We start from the raw sequence: 14,812 nt of genomic DNA, 5'->3' as shown, positions 1-14,812 counted from the left end.
TACCAGATCAAGCACCCTGCCTAAACAGTTTACTGTCTGATTCACCTGCACTAAGCCAAGAACGTTAATGAAGGAATCAAAAACTATACGTGTTGAAGATGTTAGATGAGTTGGAACAGTATATTCTTCAGGATGTATTGGCCAATCGGGTAGATTAAAGTCTCCATATACGATAACTTTGGTAAAAGGATTTTGATTACAAATTTGTTCCACTTCATCACATAATTTTTGGTAGATGTCAGTTTTTTGATTAGGTGGGATGTAAACAGTACCAATAATGTATTTGGTAGCACCGATGACAGTAGACACAAAAACATGTTCAATATTTTGAAGATTTGGACAATAAAAACGTGAAGAGCTAATATGGTTGTGAATTGCCATCAATACACCACCACCATGAGTTTTGATACTTGTTTGTACTGTTCTATCACATCTATAAACACAGTAATTATCAAAACCAAGTTCCGAGTCCAAAATATTAGATGATAACCAAGTTTCATTTATAATTATTATATCACAACCAGTAACAGGAATTGCACTTCTGAGTTTATTTAACTTTGAATTAAGGCCCCTAACATTCTGACACAATAACGAAAATAGAGGATTTGAACCGTAATTTACAAGTTTTTTTGTTGTTGATTTTGAACAATTTGTGGTAGACCATTGATGTGCCGAATTATGAGGTTAGCCTCACCTGATGATATCCGCTTATTTAAATCTTCTTTTACTAATTTATAATAATTTTGTTGCATTTTGGTTCGGTCATTTCTGACGGATACCAATATTTTGTTTGCTTTACTAGCAGAGCGAAAGTTATAAATTAATACGTTTGCATCTTCTTCGCTTTCACAGATAATTTTAATAGGCCTGCATTTGCCGGGAGTTGGGTGTTTACCTAGCCTGAAAGTTCTGAGCGGCTTATTAAATGTTGGTATGACACTTTTAACAATATCTCCAACCATTTTAATGTCGTGATCGAGCCTCTCTTGAGGATGGACAGACGAGGATTCATCAACATCGTAGAGAATTAAATTCTTTTTGCGAGTTTCTCTTTCCTGAAATTCGGCGAATATTTGTTCCAAAAAATCGGGTTTGCCACAACTATGGGAGTTTGTAGACGATATCTTCGATTCTAACTCCTCAATCTTTTGTTTCAGTGCTGTTAAAGATTGGTCCAATTTATTTATATCAGAGTATTTATCATTCAACTCACTTATGTTTTTCTGCAAATCGATTAAATATTTTTTGGTTTCCATATCGCAACGAAAACAATAATACACTAGCTGTTTCTTAGAATCTTTAAGAGACTTCATCTCATCGCGAGATAGATCCATACATTTATTATGAATAGGTAATTTGCAATTATAGCACGTAAATGTATCATTTGTACAAATATCATTTTGACATTTTAAACATAATGTTATGTCTAGTAGTACCATTTTAATAAAATAAAATAAAATAAAAATAAAAATTGTATGTATACAAATTAAGTTAACCGGTGCCACTTATCCACTAAGCTACTTGAGCACTTAGAAGTAATGTCAAAATTAAAACACTTATCACATATTCAATAGCAAACGCTATATTATTTAACAATTTTAGGCGTGATAAACAAAAATTAAGAACAAAAACAAACTGTGATTACGTTAACACTAAAAAATCGATTTTTCACCACCAAACAGTTTTCCACACAATAATTTTCATTAATATCGCACGTAATATAAAATTGTCTATATTTTCACAACTTTTTATTAAGATTATAAAGGTAAAACCACTAAAATTTACTTATTAAATACTTGCACAGAGACACATCAACTTGTATCACATTCTAATGACAGATTATAAATACAAATAGTTCCCTGGTTGATCCTGCCAGTAGTCATATGCTTGTCTCAAAGATTAAGCCATGCATGTCTCAGTACAAGCCAAATTAAGGTGAAACCGCGAAAGGCTCATTATATCAGTTATGGTTCCTTAGATCGTACCCACATTTACTTGGATAACTGTGGTAATTCTAGAGCTAATACATGCAAACAGAGTTCCGACCAGAGATGGAAGGAATGCTTTTATTAGATCAAAACCAATCGGTGTAAATTTTAATTTGCATCGTTTAATTTGGTGACTCTGAATAACTTTAAGCTGATCGCACGGTCTCGTACCGGCGACGCATCTTTCAAATGTCTGCCTTATCAACTGTCGATGGTAGGTTCTGCGCCTACCATGGTTGTAACGGGTAACGGGGAATCAGGGTTCGATTCCGGAGAGGGAGCCTGAGAAACGGCTACCACATCCAAGGAAGGCAGCAGGCGCGCAAATTACCCACTCCCGGCACGGGGAGGTAGTGACGAAAAATAACGATACGGGACTCATCCGAGGCCCCGTAATCGGAATGAGTACACTTTAAATCCTTTAACGAGGATCCATTGGAGGGCAAGTCTGGTGCCAGCAGCCGCGGTAATTCCAGCTCCAATAGCGTATATTAAAGTTGTTGCGGTTAAAAAGCTCGTAGTCGAATCTGTGTCCTACACTGTTGGTTCAATGCTCGCATTGTTTAACTAGCATGTTATGTCCCTGATAAAAAAATCCGATACATAAATTGGAAAATTTCCAATTAAATTCATTGGAACAAATGGGATTCAGTTGGGAACAAAATTTCCAAATCATTCCAATTAATTTCATTGGAACCAATTCAAAATTTTAAATCCAATTTTAAGAGAGATGAATGGAAAATTTTTTTTATTCATTCCAATCAAAACTGATTTAATGGTTTCGTCGGATTTAATTGGAAAATATTCAAAAAAATTATTTTTAAAAATCTGGTTTTTTTGAAAACATGAAATAATATTTTTATGCAATGTGCACATGTCTATACGTTGTTACGGTTGCCTAGATATAGATCAAATTAAAATAAAATTCTCGCCCATAGAACATTGTAAATATTTTGGGAGAAATATAAATAAAAAAATAATAACTTTACCGTATGAACCTTATTCGTGGTTTTTATTCAGTTAATTAGCGTTGAAAAACTAATAAAAATTTATAGTAGAATAATTTTACTTCAGTTGCATTATGCCTTATGATAAAACATTCATTTCTTTCTTTTTAATAATTTTTAAGTGTTGTATTTTATTTAAAGAATTATAAATTAGGGAAAAATTCTTGACCGCTATTTGATTTTGAATAAATATTGACTTAATACTTCCCTCATATGCAAAAAAGAAAACAAACTCCGGGAATAAGTAACTAATGATTACTTAATTAAGCTAATAGAACACAATTAGGTAAAATATTACGATAGGGTGCAGTTTCTATTATTTTTCAAGAGTTATTGCTTTAGATAATACAATAGAAATGTGAAGAACTAGTAAATTGTATAAGGACAATTTAAAAGTGTAATTGATGTGTTTTCTTTCCTTAAGCGCACATTAATTTTTTATGGGAAGCTACTAAGATAGTGTTGAACTTCGATTTCAAACAATAGTAGTTTTCTTAACCACTAATTTGTATTATCCTTTCTGGCAGAAAAATTTTCTTAACGTTTATTTAATTGAAATTTATTATTTAGATTAAATACACTACAGAAACAATGATTGAAACAACAATTAAAATTTTATAAGTCTTTATTTTTCAACAATTGAAATAAATTTAAATACACAATACAATAATTACATAAAAATTATAAATCTAATTACATAAATATTAAAAGTTTTATTGTATAGTCTCGCATAACTAATAACTTATTAAATTAAAATTAATAATTTAGTTTTCTTAACCACTAATTTGTATTATCCTTTCTGGCAGAAAAATTTTCTTAACGTTTATTTAATTGAAATTTATTATTTAGATTAAATAAATACACTACAGAAACAATGATTGAAACAACAATTAAAATTTTATAAGTCTTTATTTTTCAACATTTGAAAAAAATTTAAATACACAATACAATAATTACATAAAAATTATAAATCTAATTACATAAATATTAAAAGTTTTATTGTATAGGCTCGCATTACTAATAATTAATGCATTAACATTAATAATTTAGAATGATTTTAATTTAGAAAATTGTATTTGTAATAACACATAATATTTTTATAAAAAGCGGTTAATCAAATGAATATTTTCAACCGTTCAACCGTTTATTTCAATGGCTAGTTTGCACTATTTCTTAATCAAAGGAATTAATCAGAGATGAAAGTATAAATCATTAGAGCCGGTCACCTAATATAAATTAAATGGATGTTAAACTTTTTGTAATAAATTTCTTATTTCTATTATTGTACAATCTTAGTTTCGTTTATATTATTATAAATTGTCAATAATTTTATGCAAAATTGTTAAAATCAGTTTTAAGATCCCGGACCTGACCACAGCAATGCGCTGATTTGTATCACTCGTAGCCAAATTGTACATCGTTAGAGGTCCTGAAACTATGACATTAACACTCCTCGTATATTATGTATGCCATAAAGGCTGATTGTATACGATGATGTACGTTTGTCAGAGGATAGCATGACAGGTACCAGTATGCAAGAAAGCATTTTACATCGAACTGTTAACCATTTACATCAAAATTAAAATTAATAAATATATATAAACGTTTAAGATTCATCAATAAATATGAAACAAAATCATTGAGAGACAAATTTTGGATGAAACAGACAACAGACGGGTTGGCAAAGCTATAATAAATTTATCAAAAACAATTTAAAACGGTAGTTTCGTCTACAATCTTAGTTTCGTTTATATTACTATTAATTGTAAATGAAGTGTCTTTTTCCTAACCACGGCAGTATATATTAAGCATATTTGCTCTTACACTAAGTGTCTAAAAGATTGATCACTTTGATCACATTGAACGTGTGGATGCTGTTCAAAGGGAATCACTAAACGGCGACATTTCTTCACATGCTGTGGACACTTTCAGATTACGTTGAACGTCATCATTACGCACATACCACGGAGATTCAGTCAATATTCCGATTTTCATTTCCAACGTTTTCTGAAAAAGTATTACATTTTGTAATTAGTAATTTGTACATAAATTTTATTGATAATTTTTTTAAAATATTTAATCAGAGGTATTTTCGAAAAAAGTAACACCTTACATTAGTTTTAACATTAAATATGAATTATCAAGTTATAAACGAATTGCAGATAAAAAATGTTTACTTTAGAATTTATGGTCAAAAACCGAGGATTATGCTTCGAAATTCGAAGACAAGCGAAAATCGGAAACTTCGGTCCAAAACCGGAAAGTTGGGAGGAACTCGATTTATTTAACGGTATATTTGTAAGAAAAAAATTATTTCGTAATTTTATAGAAGCTTACATCGAGTTATAAAAGATAATGAAGTTTAAGTATTTATATCGCCTAGCGTTAGTTAGCGACGCTATACATAATAGCGAAAAATGTTCATAGTTTTTGGGAAATTACATAGGGTTGATAGTTAATTGTGTCAGTTAACCCTGTATTATCACAATAAATTGTTCGTACGTTCGAGTAAAACTTCCAAGGAGAAATGAATAGCGAAAATATAGATTCTTTGTTAAAAACAAAAATACTATTTTAATTAATAAGTACGCCAGTAAAATCGTACGAAAAAAAAAAACAGCTAAAATCACAAAACGCTATGTAAAGCTACACTTTTGATATGTTATTCGGACCCCTTAGGAGAGTGTAAAATCTCGTTTTACAAGCAAAATAGTTTTTTCAGTTTTTGCAATTTAATTAAAAAACTAATGGGCTCTTGGCATTAGTTGCCGCATCATTTTGAAAATAAACAAAATTTGGAATAATTTAAGCCGGCCCACAGTTCGTATATCTAATAGTTTTTGAGATATGATGATTGAAAAATTTCAGAAAGTTAAAATTTTGAGTTATACTTTTGTTAAACCGTTAGAGATAGGACAAAAGTAAATGCAAAAATGATCCTCTTACCAAAATAAACAATTTTTGTTTGAAAAAAAATTTCATAAACATTATTGTTTTCTCCTGCAGGGGCAAATTAGGGCAAAATTTTGGTGCCCATTAAAAATCGTATTTTTGTGTTGCCCGTATATCTTTAAAATAAAAATATTTTTTTACAAAAATTGGTGAAAATTTAGCTATTTCTAATAAGCCAAAGAATAGAGTTTTTGCAAAAATCGATTTAAAAACAATTGAGTAAGTTTATTGTAGAAATATCATATATGGGCTGAGTTGATTCCTCTTGTGTCACGTTACACATATAGAATTTGCATCTAATGTAAACATTTGTAGAGATGTTTACAAAAAAATGTTTCGAACAAAAGTTAAATTTTTGATAAGGAACATTTTTTTACATTTCAACTAATGTTCTATCTCTAACGGTTTACCAGAAGAGTCCTACGGACCCAAGACCCAATTGTCCTATGTTGTTCATTTACGAACTCGGCCTCACTTTTTACGTCCTGAGTGCTTTGTATTTAAGCTTGGTATCTTCTTTTGTTTTTGAGTTATCGTGTTCACAGACGGGCGGACAATCGGAAATGAACTAAGTGTTTTTATGAACACCTATGCCAAAATTTTTTTTGTAGCATCAATATTTTTAAGTGTTTCAAACTTGGGACTAAACTTAATATAAGTACTACATATATTTCAAATATACATGGTATAAAAAGCAAACTTTAATACGGGAAAAATCTCAGAGTACCGAATACCGATACATTTTTTAGTACAATACAATATTAAAATTATTTCGCATCCGCGTATTTAATTTAGTTTACGACGCTTATAATAAACTAATGATTTAATCGTTGCATTAATTCATAAATTTTTTTTACTAAAGCGTCTGCTTTTCATTGTATGAAAGGTATAATAGTAAAATTTCCAATCAGTTTAATAAATGATTTAACAATTTTCGTGGTAGTATCAGTTAATTACTTTTAAGAAAAAATAAATGATCAGCATATTGGTTGAGGGTTGATATTTATTGATAAATATCAATCGCTCAGTTAGACTCGCCGCAGTCAATGATAGGTTTGAATGAACGAATATTTAAAAATAAAAGAGAAAAAATAAAATATAATTTTCTAATTGTTCGCTTATATACTTTTTATCACGTACATTGGATATTTTAATAATAATTGTAATAATTGAAAAATATTTACCTTTTGAAGGCCCGTTGCTTTGCATCAAATATGAAACAGATATAGTTGTTAAACGTTTTATATTTTTATTTTCCAATCGTTCTGGAAAAAAGGTTTTAATTATAATTTAAAATTGTATTATAGGTAATAATAAATATAATTATTAAAATATTCTGTATGCAAATTACTTACATTAAAAAATGTGTTGAATAAACAAAACAACTATATTAATAAATGTTGAGTTAGTTAAACACAAGACAAACTAAACGTGCGTACACTTGAAAAATTTTTTTAAAACTGCACATTATATTTGTAAAAGTTCCATCCTAAACTCTTAAACACATGTTTCTTTATAGGTTTAGTATACCATTTTAATACCTGCTTGAAAAAGGGACAAATTTTTAACACAGGTACAGACAGAACAAAAATTTTAATTTTGCTTGTTATCATAGATAAAATATAATTTCTGTAATATTTGTTTGTTGTAAGTTGTTATTATATATAAAACTACTATTACAATATCTTCGTATAAAACATTACTTTTCATTATAAAATACACGTCTTCACCATTTAAGAATGTTTTTTACCATTTTAGTGGTGAAATTTTGTTGGGCAAAATATCTCCCATTTAGGTGGTAAAATCTTATTGAAATGGACTGCATTTTGAAGTAAACTAATAGGCCAGAAATATTTTCGAAAGAATTCTAACTAGGAGTTCACCAAGAAAATACATCAACATTTTTTTTAATGTAATACATTGAGACTGTGCATCAATATTTTCCGATTCATCGGTTAGAAACATCGATGTTTTCTCAAAATCGATTACCCCTTGCGACGAGTTAACGTTTTCATGTAAATTACCAAAAACCTCCGAGTATATTCCAAATTAGCGAATTACCCCAAGACGGGTGGAGTATATCGATATCTATATCGAATCTGACTTCGGAATAGTGATTAGTGACTCCGAAAACTTCCGAAGATACATTTCTGGCCCATATTTTCAAGGTTGGAAAATTTTCAAAAATCACCTGGGAAATGGATTCTAGTAACGGGCTTATTTGGTTCAAAGCAATGGCCAAACTGTCTAGCGGCAACAAGTTAGATGTAGATTTTGGTATATGGTTGAGGTACATAAAAATGCTTCATGTTACACTTTTTTCATTTAAAATGAATCGTCTAAATGTAACTTTCTAAATCAAAGTAACTGAAAAAGTAAAAAAATAGCTACAATTTTTAGCTGAATATCATCGATTCGATGTTTTATGAAAATGCATTGATATATTGAGTAGATCAATAGCTTATCAAAATATCGGATCGCTTTTAGGAAGATAAAAACAAACAAAACAGTAATTTAAAGATGGGTACATTGAGACCTCTACTAAAACAGTTCTTTAAAAACCTGGACATTTATTTATTGAACCTATTAGATCAATAAATACCATTTTTTCAAGTCTAATATTAACTGAGACATTTAGATTTTTGAGAATAGTACAAACAAATTAAAAATTTAAAACTTTATATTTTAGAACAAACGATATAAAACTTTAAAATTTAGAACTTTGAACGTTATTATCTCCGTAAATATTGAAATTGGGAAAAATTTCGATAAAAGTTCAGTTTAGTACGTCAGAAAAAAACCAAATTAAATAAAAAAAAAAAGGAAAATGATGAAAAGTTAAGCGTTTTACAGGAAATAATTACAAAATTTTATTGTCATTTTCACTCATCTTTCAAACTATTTTCGTGTCTAAAATAAATAATAGGTTAAATAAATTAAAGAAATAATTATTAAAATGTGTAAAATTATATAAAACAATTTCTAAAATGGATATTTTTTGTTTAGGTATACATTAAAAATATTTTATATTTCTCATGTATAGAATAGATAACTTTATAAATTACAGTGTGTCCATCACATAAAGAAATATTTCATACTCAAACAATACTTAAATGTTTTTTATTCGTGGATCAAAAGATGAACAAAAGAGCAAAAACACGACCCCATTAAAGACATGACCTACTTGTGGATCAAAGGATTATTGCAATCACAGAGTAAATGCGAGGGACAAATTTTCAGTCTGGTGCGTCCACCCTGTAATTGCATTTACCGTGTGATCCGTGGGTTAGACATGCCTTTAATTGGGTCTTGTTAATGCGGCTCTGGGGGTTTTGCCTCTTTCTTTCACTGTGTGATCCACGAATTCATTTATTAATGAAAATACGTAAATATATTAATGTATTTTTTGACTAAGTATGTTGAATATGTTCTTTTGTATGATGGTATTACACCCTGTAATAATATATAATATCTATTCTACATTGTAATAAAATATTTTTAATATACAAACTATAAATATATATTTTCATTTTCGAATTTTTATACCTGTATTTATGAAATATATATCAAGATATACTTATTTTAGTCCCCAATATGTAACGCTAGAGTTATTGAAAATTCACCTAACTAATCAATTTCTGTGTGTACGTCTGGCCGTCTGTCCGTCATCACGATAACTCAAAAAAGAAAATAAATTACAACTTTTGCTTGAAACACTTTTTTTTTGTAAGCATCATTGTTTTCTTATGAGGACGCAAATTAGGGCCATATTTTGGTTTATATATTCTCCGAAACTATAAAAGATAGAGAGTTGATAATGGCAGGAGGTTCAACTAGCAAGTCTTGCAAAAGATTTTCGAAAGCAGAAAAATTTTTTTAGAAAATACTTTTTAACCGCCATAATAGGTTGGTTTAATACAACATGCGCTTGTTTTTACGTTGATTTAATTTATAACCTGTTAACTGTACAACTACACGATGAAGATTAATTAATTATAGGATAACTAATTATGCCCAATTTATAAAATTATATTCCTAAATCTTCCCAAATGAACAAAAATAGTTTTAATGAAAGATAAAATTTTTATCTGTAATGAATAATAATATTTTTATATGAAGGTATGCTTATTTATACCTGTAAAAACTGGTAAAAACCCGCAAGTGTTCATATTTTTGGTAAACATGTTTTTTTACTACTCTGAGATCAGGGTTGGCAGACGCGTGAACAGTAATACTAATAATTATTGTATCAGGGCTGTGAATTTTATTCATTTTTAAACACTCCTATCATAATTTTTCTATCGGAAAATGATTTATGGCTATTTGTAATTAAAATAATCAATTTTTTGCAAGCATTATTTTCGTATAATTATATTATTTTTCACTTGATGTATTTCGATTGGTTAATAGACCTCTGTAGATCTGTCCATACCATATGAACAGGTATAAGTCAATACAGGTAACTATACCGATCTGTTAGCCGATTGAAACTGGTATCAGAAGAAAGAAAATATAAATACGAAAATAATGGTATAAATTTGCCTGCAAAAAAATTAGTCATAGAAGATACTGATTAAAATTAATTTAATCAAAAATAGCCATGAACATTTTTCGATAGAAAAATTATGATAGGCGTTAAATATTATCAAAGAGAACTCTAAGATATTTCGAAATAAATGTCGATTTTTGCCCCAATTTCCTAGATCAGATTTTTTTATTTTATAAATACGTATTTCGAAAACCAGGTAGTCATCATCAGTATGAATTAGCTAATCGTAATTACTCTTATGTTACTCGTTGCTAATTTGGTGGCGGACTGCACCATTGAAATTGGGGCAAAAATCGAAATTTATTATGATGCGTGTTTAAAAATATATAAAATTTCATAAAATCTAAGTCTCATTTGGTCATCAGATGGGTGACCTTTTTAACCGTCTTTTTGACTAGTTGCAACCTTATTTAAACGTGTAATTGTAATAATTTTTTTATGTTTTGTCATTATAGAGAAGAAGTAAGGAACTTGATGCAAAAAGCTCCACTTAGTTTCATTAATGGAAAAGGCATTAAAAATCGTAACAAATTTCAATTTGAAACAAGTGAAAACAAACAGTCAGTGTTGATTTCTTTATCACATTACATATACAAACATGTGACGCATACATAACTGATAATAAAGTATAGTACATATTATATATTTCCGCCTAATTGGCGCCCTCACGAGTAAACAGTGATGTTTACGAAAAAATATTTCAAACAAAAGTTGTTTAATTTTTGATAAGGAACATTTTTTACATTTAAACTTTTGTTCTATGTCTAACGGTTTACAAGATGGGTCCTACAGACCCAAGACCCAATTGACCTATGATGCTCCTTTACGAACTTGACCTCACTTTTTACGTCCTGAGTACGCTGTAAAAATTTCAGCTCGATATATTTTTTCGTTTTTGAGTTATCGTGTCCACAGGCGGACGGACGGAAATGGACTAATTAGGTGATTTTATGAACACCTATGACAAAATTTTTTTCCTAGCATCATTAGTTTTAAGCGTTACAAACTTGGGACTAAACTTAATATACTATGTATATTTCATATATGCATGGTATAAATATTACCAAAATTACAACCGTATTTATATCTGCGGTCGCTATAACCTAGTTGTTAAAAAGCGACCTTGTAATCGTGATGACAGACGGGCAGACGACGAGACGACAGACGACAGACAGACAGACAGACAACCGGAAATGGACTAATTAGGTGGTTTTATGAACACCTATTCCAAAATTTTTTGCTTAGCATCAATATTTTTAAGCGTTACAAACTTGGGACTAAACTTAGTATACCTTGCATATTACATATATGCATGGTATAAAAATTTTGTATCGGTTATAATATCAAGCACTGTATATATGAAATATACATAGTATATAAGTTTGTAACGCTTAAAAATAATGATGCTAGGAAAAAAATTTTGTCAGAGGTGTTCATAAAATCACCTGATTAGTCCATTTCCGGTTGTCTGTCTGTCTGTCTGTCGTCTGTCGTCTGTCCGTCTGTCATCACGATTACTCAAAAACGAAAAAAGATATCAAGCTGAAATTTACAGCGTGCTTAGGACGTAAAAAGTGAGGTCAAGTTCGTAAATGAGCACCATAGGTCAATTGGGTCTTGGGTCTGTAGGACCCATCTTGTAAACCGTTAGAGATAGAACAAAAGTTTAAATGTAAAAAATGTTTCTTATAAAAAAATAAACAACTTTTGTTTGAAACATTTTCTTGTAAACATCACTGTTTACCCACGAGGGCGCTAATTAAGTGCAAATTAATATGTATATTAATCTCTAGTGTATATTAATATGGGAATATCAGTTATGTGTGTTTGGCTATTTAAGAGTGGATATCTTTCTTTATTTACGCGTCAAAAAACAAACGATTGCGTTATCAACACTGTCAATACATGGTATTTCAACAATTGTTTGTTTTCACTTGTTTTAAAATTGTATATAGATTATCGTTAAAACCTCTTTTGTGCTGTCATAAAAAAAAAAAAACTAAAATTCGATAGATTTTAAAATTATAAGAACCAACACCATCTAAACGTGAAACAGAGGACTAGGAGGATTCTCTCTCTGACGGTAATGTAAAAATCTAGAATCGTATTATTTCAGTAATATGTTGTTTGTGTTGCATAAACAAATTACAAAATGGACTAAAATACCAAGTTTCGATCAATTGGAAATGAAAAAGAATTTGCTTGTAATAATAATAATAATCATCATAACCATAACAATAATAATAATCATAACAAAATTTAAATCAAAAATTTCCACTTGGTTCCAATTTATGATACGGAACGAATTGGAAATTGCATATTGGGTTCTGTTGGATTTAGTTGGAATTTAGTTGGAATGAATTGGAAATTTTGAATTGGATTTTCGTCGCATTTTTTTATCAGGGGTGGGACGTCCTACCGGTGGGTGGTACAGATTATGTATAAAGTATATTTTAGTGTTATTATTTATTTAATGCATTATATATATTTTTATTATGTAATTTGTCGTAAGTGTTTAACCGTTAAGAGCGGTGGCAGCCCCCAATTGCAATCCCGTCGCGGTGCTCTTAATTGAGTGTCGAGGTGGGCCGGTACGTTTACTTTGAACAAATTAGAGTGCTTAAGGCAGGCTCAAATTTTGCCTGAATATTGTGTGCATGGAATAATGGAATAGGACCTCGGTTCTATTTTGTTGGTTTTCGGAACTCCGAGGTAATGATTAATACGGACAGATGGGGGCATTCGTATTGCGACGTTAGAGGTGAAATTCTTGGATCGTCGCAAGACGGACAGAAGCGAAAGCATTTGCCAAAAATGTTTTGATTGATCAAGAACGAAAGTTAGAGGCTCGAAGGCGATCAGATACCGCCCTAGTTACCATAACTAACCATAAACGATGCCAGCTAGCGATCCGCCGAAGTTCCTCCGATGACTCGGCGGGCAGCTTCCGGGAAACCAAAGCTTTTGGGTTCCGGGGGAAGTATGGTTGCAAAGCTGAAACTTAAAGGAATTGACGGAAGGGCACCACCAGGAGTGGAGCCTGCGGCTTAATTTGACTCAACACGGGAAACCTCACCAGGCCCGGACACCGGAAGGATTGACAGATTGAGAGCTCTTTCTTGATTCGGTGGGTGGTGGTGCATGGCCGTTCTTAGTTGGTGGAGCGATTTGTCTGGTTAATTCCGATAACGAACGAGACTCTAGCCTGCTAAATAGACGTACTTTACCGGCATCTCAAAGCCCATCGGCTGTTTGTTTCCCATTTCATTCATTTTCATGTGTGTTATGTATTGTATTTATATATGCATGTATTTTTGAGATTTAACGATCAAGATTATATTTTGTATTATATATTGTGCTTTATGTTGCATATGTTATAGTGTATGGGTACGCAGTTTTTTGATGTGGTTTTTACTGCCGGCGTACAAATAATTCTTCTTAGAGGGACAGGCGGCATTCTAGCCGCACGAGATTGAGCAATAACAGGTCTGTGATGCCCTTAGATGTTCTGGGCCGCACGCGCGCTACACGGAAGGAATCAGAAACCACGGAAGAAAACCCATTTGTTTTGTACCATATTAATATTATATATATTTTTATGTAGAAAATAATTTATAAAAAAAAAAATAAATACATTTCTATAAAATATACCAAAAATATTAATTATTAAATCTAGCTAGCACTAACAAAAATATCAAAAATGTTATGTATATATTTATTAATACCATAATATCTTTAATTTTTATATATATTTAAAATAAAATATATAATTTATATTCTAGAAAAATTTTTTATTTTAAAAGAATTTATAAAGATATATAAATTAATAATTTTATTTTTTATATTAAAAATAAAGATTATTATTAATAATAATACTTACATTTAAAATTTAAAAAGATTACCCTGGACGGTGGATCACTTGGCTCGTGGGTCGATGAAGAACGCAGCTAATTGCGCGTCAACTTGTGAACTGCAGGACACATGAACATTGACATTTCGAACGCACATTGCGGTCCTTGGATACTGTTCCCGGACCACATCTGGCTGAGGGTCGTATACATTATATTAATATAATAAAAGATTATTTTACATAAAATTTTTTTTATGAAAAAGAAATTTATCAATAATTAAAAAAGAAAATTTATTTTTTCATATTTAATTAAATTGATAAATAAAATTTTTATAAAAGAAATGTAAAATTATTTATATATGAATGTTTTACGCCAAATATAAGAAAAAAATAAATATAAAATGTTTTTAATAGCATTTAAAATTTATATATTTTTTATTATTTGTCGACATTTTTAAATTAATAT

The 14,812-nt window shown here is 30.1% G+C and overlaps 1 long non-coding RNA gene and 1 other non-coding gene across 2 annotated transcripts; one reads left to right on the top strand and one right to left on the bottom strand.

The window, feature by feature from the left end:
• Positions 1-4,657: 4,657 nt before the first annotated feature.
• LOC123305844 lies at positions 4,658-7,383 on the bottom strand. The gene is made up of 3 exons (XR_006536866.1): positions 7,303-7,383; positions 7,132-7,212; positions 4,658-5,002 (listed from the first exon to the last, which is right to left on the bottom strand). It is a non-coding gene; the product is annotated as an uncharacterized LOC123305844 (long non-coding RNA).
• Positions 7,384-14,395: 7,012 nt separating this feature from the next.
• LOC123291140 lies at positions 14,396-14,550 on the top strand. The gene has a single exon (XR_006534932.1). It is a non-coding gene; the product is annotated as a 5.8S ribosomal RNA (ribosomal RNA).
• Positions 14,551-14,812: the final 262 nt, after the last annotated feature.

Source organism: Chrysoperla carnea, chromosome 1 (genome assembly GCF_905475395.1).
Source record: "Chrysoperla carnea chromosome 1, inChrCarn1.1, whole genome shotgun sequence".
Taxonomy (NCBI): domain Eukaryota; kingdom Metazoa; phylum Arthropoda; class Insecta; order Neuroptera; family Chrysopidae; genus Chrysoperla; species Chrysoperla carnea.
This window is presented reverse-complemented; position numbering and strand designations above follow the sequence as displayed.